Here is a 19,327-nt window from a genome sequence, read left to right as displayed (position 1 = left end):
AGCGTCAATCGGGCACGGCAGGGTCAGTGACCGCGCACGCCGCCTGTTTATCTGTATGAGGTCCTCGGGAGCGCGCCCCCCCTGGCCGAGGAAGGTGAGCGAGTGTCTGGAGGGGAGGACTCGGGAGCGCGGCCAGCCGAGGGATCGATCGGATTAAACTCGATTTGAGTGAAATTAACACAAAGGAGAGAACAGCAACGCACACTAGTCGGCGAGGTCGCGGATGCGAGATACGCCGGAGAAATATTTCCTGAAAAACAGAAAAACTTGAACTTTTTCCCTCTGTTTATTTATATTTCGAACTGAAAAAGGACCACGGTGGATTTTTTTCAAGCAAGCGGAGATAGTACCGTACTAACGAGGAGTTGATTTGATAAAAGGCTGAAGTGACCGAGCTTGTTGGGTAAGCTAACAAAATGCCTCTTTTTATTAAGTGCATTTACATTTTTTCCGAACACACTGTATCATGAATGGGATGGAAATTCAGTATACGGCGGTTTTGAATTAAAACTGTTTATATTATCGTTGAATAGTAAGTTTTCCATACTTTTCAACGCAATCGGACTCTTTAAACCACCGTGCGCCTGTGTTTCCGAACCCGACGGGCATTTCCTTCAGGGCTAACTCGCAGGAACGACTATTTTCGATGACTGCTCGTTTATTCGCCTTCTGTTTTATCATCTCCTTTTACACATAAAGTCATTGAAGGTCCATGAAGCTGCCATGCCGACATGCTAACAATAGCAAGTTTAGCTTTGCCACCCGCTGCATCGCTCACACACACAGCGCTCCCATTAGTTAGTTGAAAAGTGGAAAGAAATATTCCCAGGACGGCGCAGAGGGCTCATGTGTGCCCGAATCAGTTCACCTTACAACTTTATGAATTTTCTATGCTGAGGTATTGACTTAATTCAGTTTTAAGTCGTAAGCGTTAGCTCCGTTAGCTAATTGTGTTGAAGCTTCCAGGAGACACGAGGTGGCTCGATCGTAGAGGTGAGTCACTGCTGCTGCTGAATGAGCGGAGCTCTCCGAGGGAGATTCCCAGCGGACAACACTTGGCACAGAAAGCCAAACACGCTTCCTGCGAGTTTAAGGAAACATTTCTACATAAAAGTTATAAAACACAACTATATATTTTCTCAGTAGCTGTTTGTGAGAGAACCGGGCAGCAAGAAGTGTTTGTAGTAGTCGCTTGTTTTATTGGACGGAAGGGACAGAGCAGTGGAGAAGAGGAGGGGGGAAGCTGTGAGGCCAGGCGGTCACTCCATATACCGTGTTTTTTTTTACGTTTTTTCTGCCATACTTTACATTTTAAAATATTATTAAATTGACCAGGAGAGATCAATGTCTTTGTGTCGGGCTCTAGGGTGCAGGGTAAAGAGTTTTAAAGAGGCATAACCCGAGATGAGCGAAGCATTCCCTGGTCCGGAACGACGTGCGAAATACCGCTGATAGGCTAATTAGCCGTGCTAGCCGTTGGAGGTTGGCCCAGCGCTAGGACACAGAAGTTCAGCTAGCCTGCTAGCCCAGCTCCCATCCTTATTGTGTACAAACGAGGGACCACTTATTAGCCCCCCGGAGTTAGCGCCTAACCAGCTCGGGGCGGTTATGTGTCTGTTTGTCGAAGTAGAACTTTAGGCATCTTCTACCTCACTTTTTTACCGATGTTGATGGTCAAACTGACACCGAGTATCCTACTTTTTTTTAACGGGAGCTTTTGTAACGAGCTTGTTTGTTACATTGTGTCCAGCGACACAAGTTTAGTAACAGTTACGGCTACACTTGTTACTCGGTGTGGACACGGAGGAATACGCAGCCCAAAACACCTGCCAGTGCTTCTCCGCTTCATCTTTGTTGCAACAGCTTATTTGCGGAGGGGAAAAAAAAAACAAAACTTTTGACATTATTGCCTAACCCAATTTCACTGCTCTGTTTGTGTTTGTTGCGTTATTCTGCCATCTTTTTTCTGTAATCGGTCAACTTGCATAATGGTCACTCCCGCTGTCACGCAACTAGGGCAGCGCTAAAAATTTAGGGGTGGGGGGAAATAGAAAAATATTGTTGCGCAGCGGTTTTATTCAGTGTGTCATTTTAAGCATCCATATTTGTGGTACGTTATTTTTTTGCCAGAGAGCCTGGAGCCGCTGCTACCCCCTCCACCTTGTCTCTGTGAGCCAAGATGGCAGCTAGTCATGTTTAGCGGGCCACAGAGGGAGAGATAAGAGTGCCCCGACCACACACACATACACACAGCACACAACAGATGTTCGGCAGTATTTCGTCTCTTCCCTATTTTATCCCTCTTTTCTTGTGGTTTAAAAATTCTCTCTCTTTTAGTGACAAAAGTTGGTTTGTGGCTGACTTGTAACGAAATAATATTTTTGGAGTGATTTGAGACTTGAAAAAGGTTGTCCCTTTATATTAGGCTTTTTGGTAGTTGCCCTTTCTGTTAATAAAAATGAGCAACTAAAGACTTTTTGGTGTACTTTGAAGTTTGAACATGATGATTTTATATCTTTTAAACTATTTTTTTATTTTGAGTAATTTCTACTATCTCCATCGATCCACATGTAGCATGTTATTCTTTATTGTCAGAGTTTTTTCCATTTATTTGTTTAATTAAAACACACATAAGTTTGAATGTAAAATTGGCAGGTCAGAGCTCAAAAGAAAAGGAAACTGGTATTGAAAAGGCCGAATTGGCCTCGATCTACAACACAGAGAAAACGGAAAATATGCAACAGTTTTCACACTAAAATTAAAGACTTGTTTGCTTTCTCTCATTTTTGCTTCAAAGTGCATGTGTCCTTAACCTGTGCTGGGTTTTTATTAAACTCAAAGCAAGTGCATGCTACAACTTTATAGCCTGAGAAGAAGTGGAGTTGTTAATTTTTGATGTTTATCAAATATGACGCAAACTGATTTTCCAACCTAATTTCCATAACAGCATGTATGCACCAGCAGCCATCTATTGTCAGAATGTCTGATTTGTATGTTTCCACTTGACACAGGGATATGGTTTTGTACGGTGTAACGGCTTTCTTCAGTTTGGGAAGAACACAAAGAAAGTTTAGACCAGATGACCATCAAGTTTGTCATGTTTTTGAAGAAGCTGCTCCCTGTAGTTCTGACCTATGAATCATTTGTGCGATCAGTGTTGATTATCTGAAAGATTTCCATGTTTTGAAGAGTAAGTGTAAATTCTGAAAGCGAGCCGGTGAGGAGATAAAAAGGTGGGTTTGTATTTAAGGGCGGTAATTAAAAAGAACGTTCTAGAAGTAGATGAAGGATGAATTGGTGTGACACAAAGCAGATATTATCTTAAAATATCTGAAAATGCTCATTGTTAGTTTTTCGGGCCTCCCCATATCATATGACTTGGTGCGTTTTATTCGTGAATGTCCCATTAGTTGTATATTCCATGTTAAAGTATTTCCACGTTTCTGTCTTAAAATGTTTACTTAATTTTTTTTCTTCATTCTAGAGTATCAGTTTGGCACTTTGTCCTGTATTTTCTTCCCGTGGTCTTGGATTGTAGTCATCCTTCTTGATCGTGAAAAATAATCCTTTGCCTATAACCCTGCCACGTTCAGTTCATGCTTTACGCTAACATGTAATGTTGACAGTAACTCAATGTTTCCGAATGTAGAAAGAAATGTGAAATAAAAAGACTCTCTGAGCGATTATGGTCTTTGTGGTTCAGTAGGAAGTTCTTAAATTAGGTGTTTCTGTCCTCCTTTTACCGTTTTATTGTCAAGGGATTGTTTTTTTTCTATGTTGAATTTGATGCGTTGGCACCCAGTCCAATGCTTTGTTTAAACGGCTGTCAAAGTTGATTCTTTCAAAATTGGTGAAATATAAGCAGTTCCTCTTTTTTTTTTTTGTTGTGAGCAGCTCTTAAGAGCTTTAATACTGTTCTACCGCCTCTGGGTGTGAAAGAACGTGATGTGGCTAAATGTACTAACCATGTGTGGTTATTTTTCAGATCGTAAGACTGATTATGTGGTTCTAGTATTACATTAACAAGAACTCTTTCACTGACATTGGGGTAAAACAATTACAACACATATTCAACTTCACTTCATTTTAGGGGCTGACAGAGATATCGGAAAAGATTTTATGTCTTGAAAATGTTGACATTGTACATCCTCGGTGGAGTGTAGCTGTCTTTAATTTTGTTTGGAGTTGTTTTCTTGGGGGAATGTTTGCATTTAGTAGCTGTGGGCCGTCCAGGAAAGGAGTATCAAGCAGATGTTTGATGTACTCTGCTGTCAGGTGGAAAGAATAAATTCATTTCGCTGCCTCAACTGAACTCAGCTGAAGTTGGCAGCAAGATATTGGTAAGATGTGCAGCCAGAAATCATTAAAGACGGATCCCTGAATCTGTATTCTTCGTATTGCCACAGTTTCTACACTTAGGTGAGTTTAAGAAAATGTGAAAAGGGTGGTCACTCAAGACTTTGTGTAGGAAAAATCTTGTTCTTTAGGGTGCTGGTAGGGACTAGTGGTTTTCTTTAAGGTCTGAGCTGCTGATTCCCATTTTTACCAACTCCGGTATTTTAATTTTCTTCCCATATGTATAATAATTTAAGAACGTTGCTGTGTGTTCAGTTTTTAATCCAGCAAAAAGTGAAAAAGTTACAAGTTTATTCTCATTTATACATCAAAATATATGTATCTGATTTCTATTGAAGCACAACCATGATAGGTTAAAAAAATTAAATGATACAAAAAGATGGCTAAAATAAAATAGTTTTTGCTGCAGCAGCTGAGCTGCACATTAATGGAGAATTAGGCCGTATCTTGATGCATCCTCGGCTCTGTGTGCAGCTTGGGTGTTTTTGTGAATTGGTAACAAAAGATCCTACTTTGTGAGAGCCTGCTGCCTTCATGGACCGACTGGAAGAGCAAGTTGGAATCTGTTCACAGCCTTTCTAGCAACTCTGCGCTTCTGACACCGCTCTTGAAGTAGAAGTTGCAAGGCTGCTGGCAGGAGAATAATGAGCAGGTGTTTTCTATGGCAGTGGTTTGCTCTGTCATCAACCAACAGCTGCTTGCGTGTTAGAAAGTTTTCAGACCTTGTTGGGGCAGAGTTGTGTCGTCACCGCAGGTTTTTTCCGCCTCCTAAAGTTTTTTCCAGGGTACAGATTTGTTCCCGATTCTGTTTGAAAGTAATTAGAAAAGCCTCATCCTCTCCCTCCGGGAATGGGGGGGAGGGAATAAATTTTCGTGTTGGATGTCACAGATTTTCAGCCCCACTGCGGAGCGTGTCGTGCAGTCTGTAGGTCAGGTAGCAGCAGGTGGTGTGGTGTAGTGGTCAGTTCAGTGCTTAAAGGCCAGTGTTGGTTGAGCCAGATGACTGGTGTTTGTTAGGGTGGCCATTTTGTCTCCCATCATCATCGTGTGTCTTAGACAGCAGCCCTTTTGGGAGGGAATGGAAGTAGTGCTGTTGTTTGCCTCCATCTCTTTCATCTTTGCCATCTATTGCTCCACCTCCACCCACCCACTACTCTGCCCAAGCATGAGCCTTCTCCCCCCCTCTCTCTTCCTCCCTCTCTCCTTCTCTTCATTGTCACCCTTTCCATCTCTTTTTCTCTCCATCTTTGCCTGCCTGTCGTTTTTCTCCCCTCCCCACCCATATCCCTCCAGTCATATCATTTCCAGCCAAAAGGTTAGCGGGGAGCTTTAGCACCATGGTGACATTCAAAACCGAGTGTCATCACTGTCTCTCCTGCTCTCTCATCCTCCTCCCTCACCTGTCTCCTTTTCTGCCCCCTCTTCCTCCGTTCCTGCCTCCCCCACCCCTATCCTCCCCCTGCAGCGAGGGCCTTCTGGACCAAGTGCTGTGCCTAGAAGAGAGGCTGGCGTAAATACAGCTCTCAAGTGTTTGTGTGTGTGTGGGTTGGACGTGTTTTCTCGGCCAGTCAAGTACATCTCTGACCCATATGCGTGCGTGCATTTTAATCCTGTCTTTTGACCTCAACCAGTCTGGATCTTGAGCGTATTCTCTGTCTTTCCTGACCACCAGCCTTCCTTGTGCTGGGATGTGAAAGGCGAACTCAAGGACGCTCCACTTGAAAATACGTGGGAGTTTTGTGTCGCCAGCTGCTGATGAATCCCATCACTAAAAAACGGCGTCAGCGCTATGAGGATCTCATCAGTTCTCCGGCTCTTTCTGGGGTTTAATAGCTCTGTTGTGGCGTCCGCACACCCCCCTTCTGTCTTGCTGTGTGTTATCTGTCACGGTTTCCATCAAGTGATTCACATGCCCGATGAAAGGTTAAGTGCTGCTTGCTTGTGGAATCAACATCTAGTTAGTGGAGATGGATCTTGGAAGGTCAGAGAGGAGAAAGATAGGTGGTAAAAGAATATGTTAAGCGAAAGTGCATGGTTTTTAAACAAGGCTCCTGCACGGTATTGAAAAGTCTGGAACTTGTTTTTAATGTTTTCAAAGTTTTTAAGAGTGTTTTCACACTTAATAGTCAAGTAGACTCAGTTTGATTGGGGACCAAAACTGCAACATTTGTTACATTTTCAGCTGGTGCAGTTTGATTTCATCCCAAACCCTTTCAAAAAGCTGTCCTCCACCTCACCTCTGGTGGCGTTACACCAAGAACCACTGAAGAAAATGACATGAAAACCTATGAAGAAAACACTGAGCAACCTTTTTCTTGACAAAATATAAAAGAAATGGGGTGGTGGCAGATTTTAGTGTTTGTAGAGATTCTGTTTTGTTTTTTTTTGCAGAAGACCACAAGCGATTTATCCCACTAGTGCCCACTTGTTTGCTTACCCAGAGTGCCTTGCGTTGTAGTGAACTTCCTCCTTTTGGAGCCGTCTCTGGTTTGCTTGGCATTCAAACTGCACCCAACTTCACGTCAACCAAACCAAGACTTGGGTTTGTTTAGGGACCAAAGTTCCACTACGCATTCACACCTCTCCAAACGAAGTGGACTTTCAAATGAACTGGAGTTTGATTAAAGCAAACTAAACAGGCTGGTGTGAATGCACCATAAGAATAGAAATATGATGAATATTTTCTTATTTTAAAGTGAAGGTCCAAGTTTCTGGGGGTTGATGGTCTCTTTGAATTTATTTATGTTTAGATGGTGTACCTTAACTTCATCATCTAAACACTTTTGAGTCTCTACTCCTGCAGATGACTACATTTAAAAACTGAAAACAATTTTTTATTTTTTATTTTGTTCTTTAAATTGGAGATGCCACAGTCAACTGGCTAGAGGTCAGACTTTATCTGTCCTTCATTGCTTCTGATCAGAGATCCGGTAAAGTCATTTTCATTGAGTGCATCAAAACTTCAATTTTCAGATTAGAAACTTAACTTACAGCTGTGTGTGCTTTGATCTTTTTTCTTTTATTTCAGTAAAAATTGGATAAAAATTTCAGATATGCTTTGATCCTCGGAGTAATTTAACAGTTGCCTAATTTTCTGTTGCCTCCATAAAAGAACCTGCATCACATTGTTTTTCTCTTCTGTTCAGTATTTTTGGACAATAAAAAAACAACATATTCAATCAAAATCCGAATTGGCAAGTCACAGTTCAAAGAAGTTAACACTGGCCAGTAAAAGCCTGACCTTTCTTAATATTTTCAGGATGGGTTTTATCATGTCAAAACTCCAAACAGGTTTATAATGTCCTGAAATCAGGAAAGAGAAACAAAAATCAAGTCCAAAGTGTTTAAGTCTTGTACGAACGCTTAGAAGTTTCTTCCACATTTCCTTTTTTAATCATTTGATTTTGTTTCATGTACTGAATGTTGGTTCAATCCAGTACTCAAGATGAGCCAAAATGTCCGCAGCTTGATTTTTATCCCACATATATCCGGGGCTCCAGCGTGGATCTCATACAGCATGCTGAAAGGGGCGTTTGTCCCAAGGGAGAAGTTAGCCCACATCTTTAAAGCAACTACGCTGGAGGTTAATTGGTTGTCAGCAGTCAGATGGGCGGAGCTAAAGAAAAACTGACCAATCTCTGGGGAGCCACTCCAGTTTGGCTTTTCCCATTGGTCTAAAAGAAAACGTCAATAGCAGTGATTGATGGGGGCGGGGGGGTGATGGTAGGTAGATTCAGGGCATGGTCTGTGGTTCAGCGTTTGCTCGTTCATAGATGAATGCTTTAGTGGTTTCACTTTTATGGGAATTTCCTCATTCACTTCATCGGAGGTATAGATTGATTCACATTTTATGTAAAAGTGAAAATCTAGAAAGAGGATTAGGAAAGTCCTACCTCTCGTGTTTGTTCAGCAGAACCGTTTCCAAACCTTCTTATGACTTGATCTGAAACGGGATACTCAGCCCCCCCCCCTTTCTGCAAAGATTCACAGGCAGGGAGGAATCCTGTACGTCTTGAAAGGCCCCTCAGTCTTTGAACCTTTTGAACAAAGTGGCAGGGTTTCCCCCGAAGCCTACAACCTGGGACCGCAGGCAATGCGAAGTCATTTTCATCGATGAGCAGCAATTTCCCCTTCACCTGCAGCTTTGTGATCTCTGATCCTCGGTTAGGTTGACGGGTCCCACACAGAGTTTCTGATCAAAACCAAAAAAACACGGTTGGAATATTCACACGAATCAAAACCATGCTGCAATATTTCAGTTTATTTTTGGGGGATAAAGTGTTTAAAGATGAAAAATGTAATTTTATATCAAGAAGTGTTGGTATATTAGGTAATTCTTGAATTCAGATGTGTAACTACAGAGTTAGTTACAGTTAGTGGTCCAGACATTATGTTACAGCTCATCTAGACATTTTATTGCACTTAACCTGAAAAATCTTCACATAACCTTGTTATATTAAAACCTATCAAAATAGTTAAATCTAACATGGATGCATCTTTTTCTGAAGACTAACACTAGATCACAACATCTTAAACTACACGAGGAAGAAGTTACAGATCAGTGATCAGTGTTCTGTAATATAAGCCTCTCCTGTACTGGAGGCCATAAAAAATTGTGTTTATTATTTTTTTGCTTATTTTTATTTCTTGACAAAAATGACATTTTTCGCGATTAGTGTGCTGGTTAGTCAAAGAATTTGGTTTGTTCATCTCTGCTTTCTGTTCTCATTAGCTTTGCAATTGCCCCACCTTTTTCCAAGCTTGAATGGATGTGCAGGCCTCGACGTTATCTGATGCGTTTTTGTTTACAGTAAATCACAATCAAAACTTGAGAGAACTTTCACTTGCCTTTTGATCAGCTCCAATTCAAAGTCTAAAACACGGAAGACATGTCAACCCTGAACTTAATAATTATTCTATTCTGAACATAGAAACTGTGGAAGAAAGTGATCTTTGTGGTCCATTTTTTTATGTTGCGTAAAGATACTGCAAAAATACTTGCCACTAATTGGACATAGAGCTTATTCTTCTCAGCAAAGTTGGGGCTACGTTTATTCTCCCCCTCACATTCAATACCAAAAAGGTCTGTGATGGCAATCTGAACTGCTGCCACCTTAATGCTGTGCTGTATGCGAAGTATCGGAAGAGTAGGAGCTTCTTAAAGAGACAGAGACCCAATTTCAAGGTGTCACTGTGATGCAAAGTCAATTTTCTTTTTGAGTCATTTTTAATTATAGACAGCATTTTTTTTAACTAAATGTATCATAGCTACTTGATTGTGGTATAAAATGACATTCTAACATTAAAAAGTTTTGTGCGTGCTACAATCAGTTTGAAACGTGTCTCATTGAATTATGAGCCTGCTATATAGCTGCTTCATTTTTGTTTTGGAATCTCAGCAAAAAGCAAAAACAAAATGTTCTCAATCATGAACAACAAATGTGTTAGCCCTTCAAATAGGAGTTATTAAGCCGCTCATGAATGGGGGAAATTCTGAATTGTTGGGAAACGCATGACATTTAGAGTCAGCTGTACTGAGAACTTGAAAAGGGGGGCAAAATGATCTTAGCATATTACTAAAACCACATGGGTCAAATCAGGTTTGTAAAAATAGCTTTCTACTTGATACTGTATTTAACCCCAATTCCTACTGTAAGCTTTTTCTGTAGGACTATTTGCTGATCCACACATTGAGGGTGATTAAAGTGAGTTTTCTGTTTTTGTCACATTTGGTCCAGTTCTCTTCCTAATCTTTAGGGGTTGCTACTGTAAAAATACAATCCCGTTTCACGGCAGAAACGGTGGTGGAAGAAGAACATGTCCCGAAATCATTCATAAACATTTAATGCAAACAATTAGGATCTTACACATAATGCATCTAAATTTTCTTTCAAAACTATGTGTTGTGTGGGTAATGGCGTCAAACACGTGACTGAAATTTTGTGAGTCTATTAATCTTCACATTCCTAATTTAGATGCTGTAGGAAAACATTTTCAGTGGCAGCCTGTTGTCGAGTAAAGGTTTTTATAGATTAGCATCCACATTTATTCACTGAGATGAATTTGATCCCAATATTTTCTGAATTTTAATCAGTTTCAGCTTTCAAACAAGCAAAAGTGTAGCCTGAAGCTCTGTGCAGAAATATGTGGAGTGATATTCACCACCTCTTTGCCTACATATTTCTAAGTACTTGTTTCTGAAAGGTTTAAATGTTTGATTCACTGTTTCTTTTTTTTTTTTCTCCATCAGTTTCAGGACTTTAACATGACAACCAGAACAAATATAAGGTGGTAAAACAGGTTTTGCCTGATGCTGTTTGCTTTTAGTTCGCTTACTTCAACACACTTGCTTAAAGAAGTGATTTCCAGAGACTACAGAGTCAGTTTCGGAAACCACATAACAGGTTCTTAAGCTCAGTGAGCACATGCACAACTACACACACACACACGCATACACACATACACACACACACACACACTCTGTGTCTCTGTCTCTCCCTGTGCTAGCAGGTTTCTTGGCCACCCCCTGTGGCCTACTTCTCTCCCTGTCTGTCCGTCTCTGCCTCTTCGTCCTCTGGGATCAGGCCGAGAGTCGGCCAGTGGTTTTTCCTACCACATGGTAAAGGCAGGGAACAGATTGGATAAACACAGCCCTTTCCTGCTGACCCACCCCCTCTAAGCACCCCCTCCCCCACACACACACACACACACACACACACACACACACACACACACACACACACACACACACACACACACACACACACACACACTGTCTATTAACAAAGCAGCCGTGCGTAAAATAACCAGATTTTTTCTAGCTTCACTGCTTCTTTCGTTCTTTTTCTGTTCTCGCTCTCTTGATCTCTCTCCCCCCCCCCTCGGCCCTCCCCACCTCCTCTTCTCTCTTCCTTCCTTCCGGGCCTCAAATCCCTGCCCCAAACACACGGCCCTGCATCCCCTCACTTGAGCGTAATTACACACGCAGCTAGCCAGCTCCTGCATGCTGTCCTCCATTTGGGAACAAAGGTATAAATTATGGTGGCTTAGATCCTGGTGGTAATGGGAGGTGGGTGGGTGCACACGTGTCCTCAAGAGGAAGAGGGGGGATCACTCACTTTTTTTTTTTCTTCTTTTCTCAGGTGTTGAATCTGCCTGGCTGCCGTTGTACTTTGTTTCTTGGGCTTTGGTTTGTTTGTCTGTCTGCGTCTCAGAGGAAACATGGTGTTGTTGACATGGCAGAGCCTGTAGTAAAGCCTGGAGGCTACAGACAGTTTAGCTGCCAAACTGTCGACGGCGCAGACAAGACTGCATTGAGTCGCTGTTAGCTAATCTCCCTCCCCTTTTTCCTTCCTTCGCCACAGACTAACGCTGCATACGCCAGTTTTTTTTGTTTTGTTTTTTTTTTCCAGAGCTTTTTGGTGAAGTACCACATTCCACTTGAGTAAAGACAGAAATATCTCAAGTACTGTTAAAAGTAAGAATTCACTATGGAAGCGCTCCCTGACTCCGACTCTGGATAAAGAGCGACAGCTTCATGCAAAAGCATTTCACAACATTCCTCAGGCTTACAAACATTATAATTAACATAGAGCAGGAATGAGGAAAGGTGTGTCATCTATAGGTTTTTTACTCCTGCAAAGGGTTTCCAGCAGCTGATGTCACCAACATGGCTTCATTCAGCCTCACCAGTGTCTTCTCCTGGCGCAGAGTTCAGTTTGGCTGGAAGCTGAACTCTGTGGTACAATGCATTTATGTGCAGTAATTGGAGGTGGGCGACATGAACTTAAAGTTTTATCACGATATTTCATGGTGCTATTGTGATAACAATAAAAGTGATGATATTTATTTCTTCTTCTTTTTAACCAACTGTGTGGCTGTGACTGCATGGCTCAGCAATCATAGCTCCACAAACTCAGTTCTTGAAAAACAGTCATATAAAGAAATGTTAATTATATTTAGAAATTTATGGATATTCATTGATATACCTTTATTAAGCAGTAAAAACACGTAAAAATAACAACCCCAACCGCACAAACAGTTTTGTTGTTTTTAAACAATTGAAATTCATCATGAGGAGAAATCAAAGCCTCATGAGGTTCATCACAATAACTGATAAACGATACGATAAATGATCACCCATAGTAAAAATTGCAACTTTAATGCCACTAGATAAAATGCGCTGTCATTTTGATGGTCCATTTACACTGAAGTACACGAATCCTTAAAGAAATGACAGGAGAGAGCTGTTTCACTCAGGCCTGCTTCAGTGTTTTTATATTGACTTTCTTCTAAATGAAGGTCTGTGTCTAATTCCCTACAGTGGAAGACGTTGTGATGCTGCGAGCTGCCAGGGAGGCCATTCACTTGCGCTATGCTGGCAGTGATATTCTGTGGTTTCGGCTTGGCTGAACGGGTGGCCTCGATAATTGTGGTTTCACAGATCTGCTCGGTCTGTGAATTTTTGAGCCCGGGTGCTGATTGCCAGATTATTTCTCAACTCGACTACAAGTGTTCTCAAATGATCTGGTTGTTTATTTCTGTTTTTTGGGGGCAAAGGGGGAGCGGATGGGAGCTGACTGAATAATACGGTGCATTGTGGAAGTATTCACACTCTTTAAGCCACTTCATATTTTGTTGCGTTTCAGCCAAAAACTTGAAAGCTGTTTAGTTTATGGGAGGGTAGATGGGGCTAGATTCAGGACTATTCTGAAATAAAACCTGTTAAACGCTGCGAAACGGTTCACCTTCAGCGAGGATAATGATCCAGACAGAACTACGTTGGAATGGCTTTAGCGGGCAGCAACCTTTGCAATCTGTAGAGACATTTTTTGCTCTTATTCTTAATGAATAAAAACTGTCTAGAGCAATAAAACGCATGTGACTCTTTTGAAAACAGCAAACCTATCTACTGATTAAGTACTTTTACATTGAACTAACTAAAGATTCTAGTCTAAGTTTACATACAAGAACAAAGAAAACAAACTTATAACAAAAACAGTAAAACCATTTACTTAATTGAAACTTTCCAAATTTGTGGAAAATGAAGAAAACACATCTATTTAGTAGACTAATTGCTAAAGAACTTAGCAAAAAAATAAAAAAATACATTGTGTCATTTTTACACACTTTTACACTGGATCAGAATGATACTCGATCAGAATAAAGATGTCATGTAAACATTGCAATCAAAATATTCTGATTGGACTCGGCTCGATCAGAGTGAAATTGCTATCCGAATGATGGGAGATTTATGCTAATTGATAATCTGAGAAAGATTCATGTAAACACTAAGGGTGCAGTCTTTTGACTGATCGCAGATTACTGATCATGCCGATTCCGATTTTGGCTAATCTTTTTTTTTTTTTTTGTTTCTTCTTTTTTTTTGTCTGAAATGTTGGTAAATATAGCAAGAAAGATGCAGAAGTGACAACAGTGGGATGACTATTGTTAACTGCGAACTTGCAGACATGACCTGGAGGGTGGATCTGTCAGCCAGACCTCTGAAATCCCAAGCAAAAGGCGACAGTGGTTGACTTTTAGACATTTGCTGAGGTAAAAAAAGACCTTAAGAGAGATGAACGAGATCAGCTTCATAAGTTATCAGCCAATCACAGATCTCCCAAATTTAAGGAAATTTACCTTCCAACCGATTTATCGGTGCACATCTAATGAACAGTAGTTCTGATTGTGGTGAGTTGACCTTACTGTGCATGTGTGCGCTGTCAATGTGATGTTTTTGTCCGTTTTTAATTAAATGTGAATTTTAGTCCAGTTCAACTTGTACATGTTTTTTTTTTTTTGTCTTCATAACTTAATTGACATAACTTGCAGTCTGAAAAATATTGCTAATTAATTATGTATATAAATGATGCATTTGGATAATTTTTCTTTTTCAATCCAAATGCATTTGAATCCAATCAGAAATTTTGCGAAAGTAAGCAATAGCTAGTGTCTCATCTTTGTGGAAATTTTATGCAAATATAACCTTAAAATGCTAAAAAAAAAAAAAAAAAAAAAAAAAAATAGCCTAAACTAGTCATTTTTATATTTATATTTAAAAATATCGTCAAAGTTATGAAGAATCACTTTGGTGGACACAAAGAGTCACATTGGACTCCAGAGCGGCAGGTTGCCTATCCCTGGGTTAGACTAAAGCAGTGGGCCAGCTGAAGTTGAGCCTTAAAATTAAATTTAACGAAGCATCTGCACCACGATCTGAACTTTGCTGTGCCCCAGCACTCTTCTTTCATTCTGACTGAACTTGAGCTGTTGAGCAAAAATTTTGGCCCTTATATGTTCGAAGCTGGCAGAAACGCCTGCCACAGAAGGGTTGGGACCTGTAGTTTCACTGAAATGCGGTTCTACAAAGTATCGACTAAGAGGCAATGAATCGGTATCGAAACCACAGAATACACACCTTTTAGTTTGTAAGAAAACGGATATCATTTTACTTCCATATTCTCCTCTCTGTTGGTACATCTCAGAATTTGCCAGTAAAAGTTATTATGTGACAAGAATAGTGAAAGAAGTTCTAGCGGTATGAATACTTTTTATTTAAATGTGTCTCTTTATTCTCACTCAACCAGTGACTGAGCTGAAAATCTTTCCATATTCTCTGTTTGTGCTTTGACGGGGAAACTGCTGCCACTTCAAGGTCAAAGTCCTGATACAGAATCTCCAGTTTTATTTTGGGACAAAGTTTGCTTGCAGTAACAACACAGAAACTCAGAGGAAAATCCTTTCCCACCACACAGAAGCCGTTCAGCTGCCCACATTGGTTACTTGGTGTCTTTTAGCAAGTCATTTTTTATTTATTTTTTATTTTTTTATCAATAAAGGTTATAAATTCAGTCATTCTGGGTTTTGTTTGCATTTTGCAACATGATTTTAATCACTTAGGGGATTGCAAAGTTGCAGAAAGCACTTCTTAAGCCCACATGATTGTCTAGAGGTTGATTTAAAACTTTTCCTGAAGTTTTGTTTGTGGTTTTTATGAGCGTTTTTGGTCCTTTTTTATGCCTTTAAGCAGTTCATTCAGTTCACTTTTGTTGGCTCCAGCATGTCTTGAATACTAATCTGCGGGATTAGTTTAATAAACAATTTGGTTAACCATGCACAGGCTGTCACCTCTGAAAAAATAAAAACACCACTCCATCGGCCAGCGGAGCCAAATTACTCCCAGCCCTCTGTTGTGCTAGAGCCTCTCTTTCTGTCGCTGGACAGATAGGAATTTGAAGAGGCTGTTGCACTCGGTAACACACACTCTGCAGTCATTAAACCTCCACATTGTCTTATTGAAATACTTGCTCGCGAGTCCAAATGAACAACCACAAATAAGTGTGTCCAGTTCCTGCTGGCATTGTGGAGTATCCTAAAACGGCATCATTAAATAACCGATGGCGGCGTCCAAACTCGTATTTTCCGTGCTTAACGAAGCAAAAACTTGATTAATTGTGACAAACAGGCAGGCGCTTACTCGATGGATCACGCTTCCATTCTGCAGAACCTATTCGGTAAGCTGAACCCTGATAGAGAAGAGGACAAGAGCCGCCAGTTAGAAGCGTTTTTAATTGTCCTCATTAGAGACTACTTTCTTTTTTTTCCCTCTTTTCTTTGACAGTGAAGATCGTTAATGTTTTGCCATTTGTGTAAGTTAATTACTTAAACCATCTCTAGAGTATCAACATCTTGGTTAATCACTTAATTGAATCTTGCAGATGCACATGTTGGAAAGTTATTTATTTTAATGTTGCTCTGGTTGTAATCAATTTTCTTTTATAAAGCATTTATTTTTCTAATTGACACTGTACAACAGGCCGTCATTGCTGCAGTCTTTTTTTGGGGGGTTAATCATTTGAAAGATGTAATTCTTATCTTTGCTTGCATTTGATGTGTTTTACTTCCAGCAGCCGTCAAAACAGTGTCTGGATGTCCATAAATACTGTTGCCAACCCAGTTCTGAAACACAATCAGCCCTTGACTAATGTGTGATGGTGTTGGTACCAATCGGATTAGAGATGGACTCATTACGAAGCATTCATAATCATAGCTAGTTTATAACAGTGTTAGTAAAGGATGTAGGTCTTCCTCCAGTGTTTTTATTAGTAAAATTTCAGAATGAAAGGGGGAAAATGACTGGACGAGTTGTTTTTAGTGAGTTAGCTGAGGAAAATGAAGCTGTCCTTTTCTATAGAACCAATTAAGATCTGACTGTAGAGCCAGTCTAGTTACTGGAACCATTTGGTTGGAAACGCAATGTGAGGCATCCAGCAATGATTCTCGAGGTTAAAACTGGGATTGGAATCAGAATTTAGATCGGGCCTGAAAACCCAATCCGACCCGACTAACATTAAATATTGGCCTGACACCAAAGAAAGCCCGACACGTTATTTTAAATAAGCTTTTACGGCTTTAATTTTTAGACCGTAATTTGAGTAAGCTGTGTAACTCTTCCCGTTTCTGGCTTTTAACAGCTTCCAGCTCCGTCTTGTCTGTTGTAGCCACAGGATGTCGGGTCAAATCATCTGGGATGTGTGATTGATGGGAGCAGAGCAGAGCACATTTATTGTGTATTGTGCTGCACCTGTTACAGTCTAATGAACGTTGGCGCTTTTCTCCCTTTCCTCAAAAGGGTAAAATACCTACCCCTCTATTTAGGCTGTAATAACTAGATCAACACAACTTAATATTGTGCATTCTCGTTTGACAGGGTTATCAAGCGTGCCGCAGCTCAGCCCAATCCAACCATCAAGCAATTTTGGCCCGAATTTCGGTTTGGGTCGGGCTCGGGCCATAAATCTAGACTCTAATTGCAACGAGAGCTCCAACAGATCAGATGTAGTGGGAGCGACCTGTTCTCATAACAAGCATAAGAAGCATGTTATCTTGTTTATCAAGTTTTTGGTAGAATTGGGGAAAACAACCAACCATAAAATGTCTTTGATCAATTTTACCTACATAATTCACCACTTCTAAGAAGTACAATAAAGCCCAGTCGAAGACTTTAGATAACGTAAAAACAAAGTTGCAGCAATGTTACCTACGTGTTCTAAATTAACAGTAGCAGCACCATATCTCGATCTGCAGTCTTTGCAGTTGCAAAGGACTGCTTGGAGGCGGTACCTGGTAGACGGTTGCATTTCAAATGCCATACATGAAGCCCTGGATGCTGGTATATTTAACCAGTTAGAGAGACCTTCACTGCCCTTGATGCACAAACCTGCTTCAGATTTGAATTAATGACACGCTAAAGCTCAAGGAGAGCGGTGAGGTCATCGGGATGATGGAAGTGAAAGAGAAGACTGAGCAAAATGTGGGTTAATTAATATGGAGATTGTCATTGCAATATTCAACAATAGTATCGCAATGGCATGAGTTCCCAATATCAGACAGCCCTGTATGTGTGTGGCACGGCTGCGTTAATAAATCCATCCATCCCTGCTTAATTATTGCAGGGGTGGGGGGAAGGCTGGTGCCTGTCTGTAGCAGGCAGATGAGACGGATTGCCGGCCCATTCCATAGCAACGCTACGATAAACAGCCATGCACTTAAAAAAAACAAAGAAAAAAAAACTCCACTCAGTCAAACATGCATCCGAAGAGAATATAAGCTCCACACAGAAAGGTCCCGGCTATAATTTCCACCCAGGGCCTTCTTGTTGCCAGGCAAGCCCCTCCATTAATATAAATTGCTTAATTTAGTGCTCATAAATCCGAGTCTGACTTCAGTACCGTTTTGCTGTTACATCCTCTTATTGTGTTTTATGGCTCTCGACAGGTTGTCTATATTAAATAGATCAAAAAATGGCTCCTGTTTTAACATCCAGTCCTACCAGTGCGATCAGAATGCTATTTAGCTTGAGTTATGACAGCAACAGATGGAGAGATCTTATTCGTCTGGAGTCACATTTCCAAAGATGAAGGGAGAGGAAACCTTGCAGTTGGGATGCGCTGGAGCTGATGTGCAGCTACAGGTATCTGTAAAAAAGAAAAAAAAAAACACTTTTCAGCTGCAAGGTTCAACACGGAGCCGATTATCGACTGTACCGAGAAGTTTGCAGAGGTAGAAAGTCTGCGCTTCCTCATCTTGAGCTGTGGCTTCGAGATAAATCTACAACGGGTCCAGGTTGGCTGGCAGCGCTGAAGCAGAAAGTTAGGTCAGATTAGAAAAGTGTTTTTCTTTTTTTTTTTCTTCCTTTTTTCCCCTGCGGTGGTCAGATCGGACGTGACGTAGCATCGCCTTGACCCGTCCACACGTGTGCTTTCGGCAGGTGGAGCAGAGGGAAGCACAAAGGGCTAAACGCTTCATCCTCTGAGGTTTTGCATCTGAACTGGCACTTTGACCAGTCATTTAATTCCCTGTGCAATGACAGCCGGGCCTCAATGCCAAGGTGTGTGCACATGTTTGCATGTTTCTGTTTACTGCCAAAAAAAAAAAAAAAAGAAGAGACAAGAGCTGAAGTTTAATCTGAGGTGGTGAAGGATGTGGTAAAGAAAACAAATCAGAAAGGGAGGCGAGGGCTCGTCTTTTTTTGTTTGCTTTTTTCTGTCTTTTTTTTCTTCTTCTTCGTGGCCAAACTAAGTTTCACAGAGGAACTGACGACCAACTACAGAAACAATGACATTCATGCGAGCAGTTATTGATGCAAGCTCTGCCCAGGCTGGAGTTGAGCTTTATCCTCATGGGCACGCTAGCAGGTCAGACAAAAACACGAGGAACCTCAGCAAGAGCCAATAATCTCTTGCTTTCCTTCTTTTAGCTAAAGCTGTGGTCTGATTAAATCATTCATTGCACTTGTGTGCACACACACATGCACACACTGCAGCCTCCAAGTGCTTGTATAGCTACATTTATCTTTTATTGTATAATTCATGGTCTAAAGTAGTGTGCTTCTGACACAGCTGACAGGAAATCGGTTGCCTTCATAGTAGCTTGCTGCAAAGGATGTGAAATTACACTCAATTACTCT

The 19,327-nt window shown here is 40.9% G+C and overlaps 1 protein-coding gene across 1 annotated transcript in view; it reads left to right on the top strand.

The window, feature by feature from the left end:
- Nucleotides 1–19,327, top strand: part of chd7 (chromodomain helicase DNA binding protein 7) — an 87,761-nt gene continuing 68,434 nt past the window's right edge. The window contains exon 1 of the mRNA XM_014987039.2: nt 1–403. The gene's annotated coding sequence lies outside the window, so the exon portion shown is untranslated. The remainder of the gene's footprint in view (nt 404–19,327) is intronic.

Source organism: Poecilia mexicana, unplaced genomic scaffold (genome assembly GCF_051168715.1).
Source record: "Poecilia mexicana isolate PSO_F unplaced genomic scaffold, ASM5116871v1 scaffold_17, whole genome shotgun sequence".
In the NCBI taxonomy this organism is placed as follows: Eukaryota; Metazoa; Chordata; class Actinopteri; order Cyprinodontiformes; family Poeciliidae; genus Poecilia; species Poecilia mexicana.
The sequence above is the reverse complement of the archived record's forward strand: the minus strand, read 5'-3'. Positions and strand labels throughout refer to the sequence as shown.